Source organism: Brassica napus, chromosome C4, assembly GCF_020379485.1.
Source record: "Brassica napus cultivar Da-Ae chromosome C4, Da-Ae, whole genome shotgun sequence".
Lineage (NCBI taxonomy): Eukaryota > Viridiplantae > Streptophyta > Magnoliopsida > Brassicales > Brassicaceae > Brassica > Brassica napus.
The window spans coordinates 12,610,818-12,620,358 of record NC_063447.1 but is presented as its reverse complement, the minus strand read 5'-3'; the positions used below and the strand labels follow the sequence as shown (position 1 = coordinate 12,620,358).

General features: G+C 34.5%; 1 long non-coding RNA gene across 1 annotated transcript; it reads left to right on the top strand.

The window, feature by feature from the left end:
• The first annotated feature begins 2,892 nt into the window (after positions 1-2,892).
• LOC106394647 lies at positions 2,893-4,417 on the top strand. The gene is made up of 2 exons (XR_001278943.3): positions 2,893-3,686; positions 3,851-4,417. It is a non-coding gene; the product is annotated as an uncharacterized LOC106394647 (long non-coding RNA).
• The last annotated feature ends 5,124 nt before the right edge of the window (positions 4,418-9,541 follow it).

Genomic DNA, 9,541 nt, shown 5'->3' with positions numbered 1-9,541 from the left:
AAAACCAAACTTTAGTTAAGATAGATCCAACTAAAAAATCTGTTTGGAGCTTTGATTCGAGTTAAATAAATAAAACTGAAATTCAGGGTGGAGAAGCGATGAACAGAATACATAAATTTGGAAACTCGGTGGTGCACCACCACCAGAGAAATCTCTCTGATAACCTTCTCGACATGTGTTCCTCCTGTGGCAGATGGCTCTAATCCACTTGTTTCCCACACTTTCAGCCATCCTCATTTTAAAGTTTTGAACTTTCAATTATTTTGTAAAAAGATGTATTAGTCACCGAGATTTCTAGATTATTCTCGATCTGGTGTTTTGATTGCTCGGCGAAGTTGTTTCGTGTGTTTACTAATTCAACGTAGTGGTGTGTGTACACATGATTACGGATACTATGCTGCTGGTGGCCAACTCTGCAAGGTTCTGGAAACCGGAGTTAGCGGCGGAGACTAGAAACCGGAGTAAGCAGCGGCGATGGTTCTTATGAAGGGGTAATTGGACTACAGTAACCGGAGGTGAACAGTGACCAAAGAGTCAACTAAGGCGAGTCAGAGCCACCACCACAAGACTGAATCAAGAAGAAGAAGAATGCATGTCTTCAACTTAGGTTCGTTGCTAGGCGATAAATTAGTTAGCGAGCTAATAGATATAAGTTTTTGTATTCATTTTTTTTTTGGATAATGTTATATTTACTCACATAGGTACAATTCATATAGTTGATATTTATGTTAGCTGGTTATAATGTGACTTGTTTAGATCCTTTGTAAATTAGATGGTTATATTTCGATTTATCTGGATATTTTACATATTAGTTGATATTTAGGTTTAAAATTACTAGATTGATTGATGGTTATATTAATTAGTAAATGGTTATATTCCTGGATATTTTACATGTTAGCTGATATATGGTTAAACTAGTGACTAACCGAGTTATATAAAGTATATGGTGTATATATTGTTGATTGCACATTGTTTATGTATCCGGTTAAGTCTTATAAAAAATAATAATAAGAATGAGAGTTCATACAATAAAGTTAGTAGCCGATGAATACCTTGTATAATAAAATTCTTTATATTGTTAGTTGGTTTGGGACAATCCATAGTAAGTTACTTATGTTTTAGTGTTTACCAATATTGTAACTTGAATTGTAACATTGCATGTGTCCGTTTTGCTAATTGTAACAAAAAAGACAAGTAATCTAATAGGGAGATTTGCTGGTATATAAAAACAATATCTATATGTATGGTTATTTTAGTGACTAATCGCCATGGTGTTGGCTAAACATAAAATTAACTCTATAACCAATAACATCACATATAATTAAATTTGTGTACGGCTAAACATAAAATTAACTCTCTAAGGAATCGCTTGTTAGCCGGATATAACATTAGCCTTGTTCGTTTCTTCGACGCTGACTCCGGCGGTTGCGTAAAAAAGTTAAATCTTTAATGTCAGAAACACACAGCATCTGTGAAGCACGATTCACTGATTTCCAATCACTGCGGCAGCTACTAGCCAATATAACGGACGCGGAATAAAGCAGCGTCATCAGCGTCGAAGTTTCTGCGTCTCCGGCAATGTATTAGCCACTACTTTGGGTTTTCTGCGTCTCCAGCTTTGTTATTTTTGTCTCCGTCAAAGAGCATTTTGTTAACGCAGCCGCCGGACGCGGCGTCTATGAAACGAACATGGCTATTGTAAACATAAATAATCTGACTTCGGCATTTCACATTCATCATTTGTACCAATAAATCTGACTTCTTGATCTCATCTTAAAAGTCCGGTAAAAGAAACACATTTTTCTCATCAACATCAGACTCTTCCTTATTAGTCCCCTCCGTTTAATCTCCTCTCTAAAGAAGAGAAACAAAACAGCAAATCAAAAATCCAGAACATTGTTAACCACCATTAGTGTAACTAGCAAACACTGTTAACCACCATTAGTGTAACTAGCAAATCAGAAACCAAATATTCTACAGATTATACAAGTCAAACTATAAAAAGCAATCAGAGGTTATACAATCAGCTACGGGTTGTACAAGTCAACCTATAAATAGCATCTTGTAGCATAAACGGTTCTTGAGAAAAAAAAACTTTAAAGTTTTCCAGAATCTTATTCCAAAAATGGAAATTGTTTTTCTAAAAAAAATTAGAAAACTGAACTTGCCTGGAAACTGTGTGCAGCTTGAGGATCATTAGGGCTCTTATCTGGATGAACTTGGCGTGCCTGTGTAAGAAATTAAACAAAAGAGCCAACAATCACTATACTTGTTCACATCGAGTTTCAAACTTTAATCTCAACTCTTGACTACTCGAATTGCCATTTCTCCCAAATTCAACAAAAAAAAAAAAGTCTCTTGCCAGATTTATGAGAACAAAGAAAACAGAAAACCGAGAAACCCAAAGATAAAATTCAAACCTTGATGTAGTAAGCTTTCTTGATCTCAGACTGTAACGCCGAGCACATCATAGTACTCTGTTTCCTTCACAATCTAATCCAAACCGAATCTGCACTAACTTAGATCAAAGCTTTGACGGAAGAACACAAGAGACCAACTTCTCTTCTCCCCTTGAGAAAATTCAAAATCAAAGCTTTGCTCTTTCCTCTTCTTCAAAATTACTTTCTTTTTTGTTTGTTCGCTTTCCATAGACGAATCAAAGAATGAAAGATTTTACTTTTCTTAAAGGCTTCGATTTCTAGGTTCAAGAGCGAGAGAAAGAGGAAATAAAATGGAGTTTCGAACAGAAGAAAGAGAAAATAATAATTTAGATAGATATATGTTTTGATTATGTTGGATAGGGGCAAAATGGCAATAAAAAAAACAGCTCAGCATAAAAATGATTTTTCCATCGATGCAAATATAGCACTTATCTTTGTATAGGAGCTGCAATTTCTCATATAATTAATATTCATAATATAAAAATTAAAAAATACAGGAAACATTCATAAGAATACAAATTAAATTAGAGAAATTGGCGTTCATATAAATACATAATAGCATCATTATCCCAGAAACCCCATTTGGGGTTTCTTAATTTTTTTTTTTTTTTTTTTTACTTTTTCGAACTAAAATGAAAAATTAAAAACGAACCAATCGCGGATCGCCATGTGTCAGTGGGGTCCGCGAACAGTGTAAGAAACCCTTAAGGACCGACTACTATTTGGTAGTTTAAGACCATGATTGTCTCTAAGAAACCAAAAAAAAAAAAAAAATTAAAAAGCAAATCAATCGCGGACCGCCACGAGTCAGTGGGACCCGCGAACAGTGTAAGAAACTCACTAAGATCGGTTCTTAATTAGTAGTTTTAGTAACCGATCCTTAAGGGTTTTGTGGGGATCTACGCACTAAGAAACCCACTAAAGACAATCATGCTCTTAGTAACCGGTTTCATAAAAAAAATGAATCCTACGCGGAACCCACGCGCTAAGAACCTCTATAGTATCCTTCGATAAAGAACTGCCTAATTTGCATAGACAGAACTTCTACTTTCACTTTCAATAATGGCAAGATTGCCCCTATAATTCCTATATGAACCTAGTAGCTCAATTATCTTATTAATATTTTTCTTTTTCTTCTTATCTTTCGACATACTTCTCTCTCCTCTCTAAAAAAATCATTTTCTTCCTAAACTTCAAGTTTTCATCTTCAGAAAAAACCCGTTCAATCTGTCTCAACTGGTTTTTGTAAGTTCATAGTTCATATTTAGTTTTTTTTCTCCTTGTTCATCTGATCTTGTTTAAAGTTTCATATCCTTGGTGTTTTCTCCTTGTGTGTTCTGTGAATCTTAATAGTGTTTGTATCTAAAAGTTAAAAAATATATTTCGTTTCTTCTTTGACGAACAAACAGCTACAAACCCAAGACGCCATCAAGCAAAACGGCGTTTTCGCCACTTATGTTAGTGTGGCGGCGGCATCCCTGCACAATCACGCTGTCCCTCTCCGTGGAGTCAGACCGTCCGCGGTGAATAAAATCCCACGTTCGCCGCTCCTTCCCTTCAATCCAAGGCTCCAGTCGATCTGATTCTTTATGCTTTCGTTGCTATGCCTGCTTCTCTCTCGACGGCTGTTGTAGATGAGAAATCGGAGGAATCTAGTGGTCATTGCATATCAGGCGTTGCAAGGAAGAAACCAGTTTGGAAAAGGATTGAGAATTGGGCTTAAGAGCCTATCATGGGAGCTCCCTCGTAGCATGTTCTTTCTTAGACCACCAAAGCTCATTCCAACAATTCTTCCTCCGATTCTTTAGAAAGCCTCGGTGTACTGTCGATTATTTTCTTTATTTTTAATTAATAATGAGAATGCTTGTATGTCTTTGATATAAGTAACTGCAAATGCTCATGTTCTCCACAGTGTTAGTGGCAACTTTTCACCGCGTGGATATCTCTATTATTAGTTGTTTATGTTAAACTGAAAACATTATTGACCATAGAATTAGCCGGTTAGAAATAGTTTGTATATATCTAAATTTGATGTTGGCTTATAGGCAATTGAATTTTGAGTGTTTGTGTTATGGAAAATTTTTACAAACATTTTAGAAGTCAGTGTTTTAAATGATTTGACAGATTTTAGTCTATCCTTTCTACAACAAACATTGTAGAAGCCGGATAATAGTTTTGTTAGCTAAACAGTATTATTATTGTATGACTTTTTCTATATTTATCTTCATAATCTTTATTCTAAGTAATATTAGCTTGTTAATCCTGTTGTTTTTGATATTCACGGGGCTAACGATTTCCTTTTGAAGCATAAATCGATTGGTTAATTTATAAGTTAGCAGATACTTTGACTTATACATATATTTTGTATGTTATCTGGTGTTTAATTTTTGTTTACCAGATATTTAAACAATTGACGATGTGATATTCCAAATGTCTCGAGACTTATGTTTACTCGAATACATAAACTTAGTATTCTTTTCATATCAAGATGACAGCGTGGATATCTCTATTATTAGCCGTTTATGTAAAACTAAAAAATTTATTCACTATAAAATTAGCCAGTTAAAACAATTTGTATATAGCTAAATTTAATGTTGGTTACATGCAATTGAGTTTTGAGTGTAGAACGAAATTAGCCTAAAGATTTAAATCACATAAAACACTCACAAATTATCAATTTGCAGTTTTTTCTTCTTGTTTCACTTTATTATATGTCCTCAAAATAACATAATAAACCAAAAGAGAGCAAGAACAACAACAAAAAACCCAAAATCTCGAGAGTAAAATATAATGGAAGTGACACTAGGCCCACTGCACTCACATCTATCGTGATTCACATCAAAAGAGTCTCTAATGGAATTGTGACGGCAAAGCTCACGGCGATAATTTGTTTGTCGCTCATCACACGGCGATGCATGCAGCACATGGTAGACACTCACGCCGTCAAAGCCATGGATCTTTATCTCAGCCCTATCTTTCTCGTTTGTGATTTATGGGTCACTCTTAAATCTCTCGATGGGGTCTCGGTGGAGGAGAAGCAGAGGAGGAGCAGGATGAATGTGATTGGACATTCATGAATATTTATTTGAAATATAAGTATTTTTTCCGCTTATAAAAAAATATCTTCTCAATTTAAACACATTTCATCACATGCATATATATAATAATAAATATATGTACCTAATTAAAAAAGGGGCATGTGGTAAAATACTTCCAGACAGTTGCTCTAACAATCATGTTTTTTCTGTGTTTTTCCGTATTTGCAAATTTTTCAGTTATTGTGTAATTTTTTCGTAAATCGCTCTTAAATTAAGAGAATCGATTAACTATTCTTTTCACATATCATAAAAGTAAAGCTAACAAAAAATTAAAACAAAACCAAATTTGACATATTTCCCTTTGTGATTGGGCACTTATAACATTTTTTTTTTGAATAAATGTAAAATTTTATTCAAAACAAACTTTTGTACATCAAGTGCTTCTATTCTTTTGTACGGAAATCAAGTGCTTGTAATTATTAAGTCCCTCACAACCAATTCCAAGTTTATTAGTGCCCAATCACAAAGCTCACTCCCAAAACGGCTATTCAGTTTACTAGTTGTCTCTATGTTCTATAACCATTTTAACTTGAACTTTCACTAATGCATCATATTAGCTCTCAACAATTTCTTGACTTGTTATCAGAGTGTGATCGATCTTGTCTTTAGTTACTATACCCTCATTTTATCCTCTTTCACCATCTTCCTTCCTTCTACCGTATGGTCAATAGGAAAGAAAAACAGAGATACACATGAAAATGAACAACATTCACCTTTCTTTCTTTAAAAAAGACAAAAATAGAACAAAAATTGTTATAAACCAAATGATGATTGACCATGGACCAGCCCGTACTGCAGGCCCAATCCGGGACATGATAAAGACAACCAGAGACTATGTGTTTATCTAGTATATATTCCATGTATATCTGTAACATAGTGTTTATCTTTATCCTTATCTTGTTAGGATAAACATGACCTTATGACGGTCTAATACCTTGTATATATATGGACCTTCTGGTCGACACTAATAATGACAGAAGTATTTCCCCAACACTTCATTTACAACACGTTATCAGCACGATAGACTCCAAAACCCTGAGACAAAACCTAACCTAAAATCCGTCACACATAAACCCTAATTCAGGCGTAACTTAAAATCGATCTATCTCTCAAACCCCGAGGAACCAGACGACGAGCCACATATCAAATTGAAGCTCTTGACGAGACGAATCCATCAGCGCAAACCGTTTGTCGATCCAATCTCAGACGCACCCACAATCGCAGAAACAATACGCGTCGCCGTTTTACCTTTGGAACCCCCATCCGCGACCATACTCCAAACCGTCCGATCCCGATGAGACGCGTCTCGCCTCAGCTCGCGACCGTTCCAGCTCGCGTTCCAGCTCGTTCCAGCTCGCATCCGTTCGAGGTTCTCTTGGTGGTCCGGGTTCTACAATCTGCAAACAAAAGGTAACCGTAATTCTAAGAACATGAGAATTGAATTTGGATTGTTTGTAAAGATTGAAACCCTAAAACTAATCTCTAAGATGAAAACTTTAGGATAAATAGATCAAACCCTAAAAGAGTAAATCGGAGCTCGAATAAGTCCGATCCCCTAAACCATAAGTTGTTCCCTTAAAAACCCCGGCCCCCATCCGCAGCCATGTAGCTATATTTAGCAACATGTCTCTGCAAATAAAATAAAACCAGAAACCATAAACTCTTTAAAATCTCGAACCTGAACTTGTTTTGAACATGTTCTTAATCTGAAACTGATTTTAAAATTGTTTAAAACTTTTCCTGATGATAGTTTCACATTAGAACTGTTTAGGATTGAAAGTTAAACAATTTTTTTTAAAATCTGACTGCTATATGTTGAAAGAAACCGACTGTTACTTGCTTAAACTTATAATTATTGTCATGTTTAATGTTCTTATCTAATCTGAATCAACTAGAACTGTTAAGGACTGCATGTTACATTTTTTTTTTTGAAAATCTGATCATGGTTTCATAAATTAATCCGAGGTTTTACCTCCTGTTCTTGTCTGAGAAATTTGTTTTCCTGATGATTGATAACGACTAGAACTTGATTAGGATTAAAAAATATATATATATTTTTTTTTTAATATTTAAAATCAAAATATCAGAGATATATCTGAGAAAAAATATTTATTTTTAAATCGAAAAGTATATAATAAATTGCTTGAGTAAATCAAATCTTCCTGATTTTTTTTTTTAAGTCACAATAATTTCTGATTTGATTATTTTTCGAAAACCCTAACCTGATTTCATGATTGAATTGGTTTGCTTGATTGCATATTGTTTGCATACTAATATTGCATACTGAACATGAAATCTCGACTGTTAGGGATATAGATCATTCATAGTTTTCAAGAAATCTGATCTGAACTGAAAAAATCATTATACTAAATGATCCGATCCAATGGGATGAAGAAAATATGAAACATTTTCCTGATCATCTAAGATAGAATCCCTAAAGGCCTTGAAACCTTGTGTTTGAAATAAGAGGACCTTAAATATGAAAAATACATTGATCCACACCTTAAACCGTATGGTTTTAAGAAAATGCATCATTTAGAAAAAATTTTTCTTTTGGTCCGTGTGTGGCATTGATATGAAGCATGAAAAATTTCAAAAAAATTACTTGATTAAGACCTGTTTTGAATAATGATTTCAGATGTCGAGTTTCATACCCTCAGATTACAAAGCCCTTGATCTCTCTGGAGATAATTATCTTGATTGGGCTATAAACACTTTAGCCGTCTTGAAGTCTAGAGGACTTGGGAAGTGCATCAAGTATGGCAATGACACCCTTGCGTGTGAAAGACACAGAGCCATAATGATTATGCGACACCATCTCTGTGAGGACCTAAGAGACGAGTTTGGATATGTTAATGATCCTCATAATCTCTGGTCATTTTTGAATTCTAGATTCTGTGAGCCATTGTTGCACGAATCCAAGAAAAATGGGAAGCTCTAAGGTTCCAGGATTATGAATCCGTGGACAATTATCACTCTGATCTTATGAGAATCACCTATAGTCTTAGACTATGTGGTGAATTGGTAACAAACGAGGATTTTTTAAACAAAACTCGTGACACATTCCATTCAGAGGAAGTGTTGTTATCACATCAGGCCAAAGGTTTCACCACCTACTATGACCTGTTCTCATATTTATTAGACACTGAGCAAAAGAAGCAGAAAAGGATGGATAACATCAGACGGTTTAATGACATCATGGAGATATATTATGAAGTACTAAACAGTGAGATGAAAATCTCTGAAGCTAATAAAGCCACATTTGATAAGAAGAGATCTGAGGAGGATTCCGAGTGGACACTCATGGACCATGAGGTCGGATTATACATTGAATAATTTTCCGACATTCTGATTTTATGTTTTCATATCTGATTTGATTTATTTGTTATTCATTTATGTTATTGAAATAATAAAAACGATTTTGTTTTTTATATATTATCTTGCTTGGTCTTGCTTGATGATTCTTGATTAAATAACAAATAAAACCTTAATAAAAGGATAATCAGTCCACTGATAGTTGATTTCATGCATGGTTTAACTTTACCTTGATTGTATAGGTTTAACTTTACGTTCCTGCAATCACATAAAATCAATTGTTGGGTGTAGACTAATGAGTCAGTTCACTGATAGATTGATTTCTCGCATAGATTTAACTTCATCTTGATTGTATAGGTTCAACTTTACCTTCCTACAATCACTTGAAATCAATTAATTGGTACTGACAATGGCAAAAGACACGACATTATTCAGACCCATTGAGTTATAAAGAAAAAAAAAATTTCAATGTTTTCTACATTGAACCAGTGAGCAAAGAAAATACGATTCCTTTCAGATTTTTGAAAAATCGCCTAAAAGCATTATGAATGCCTATACCCATATTTTCTACTGATTTATTATATGCTAAGGATCAGTATGAAAGAGGCATAAAACCATGGTAACCAGTATGGTTCACCACGAAATAAACACTTATGGCATGACCAAATTAGCCATCTTGATCCAAAA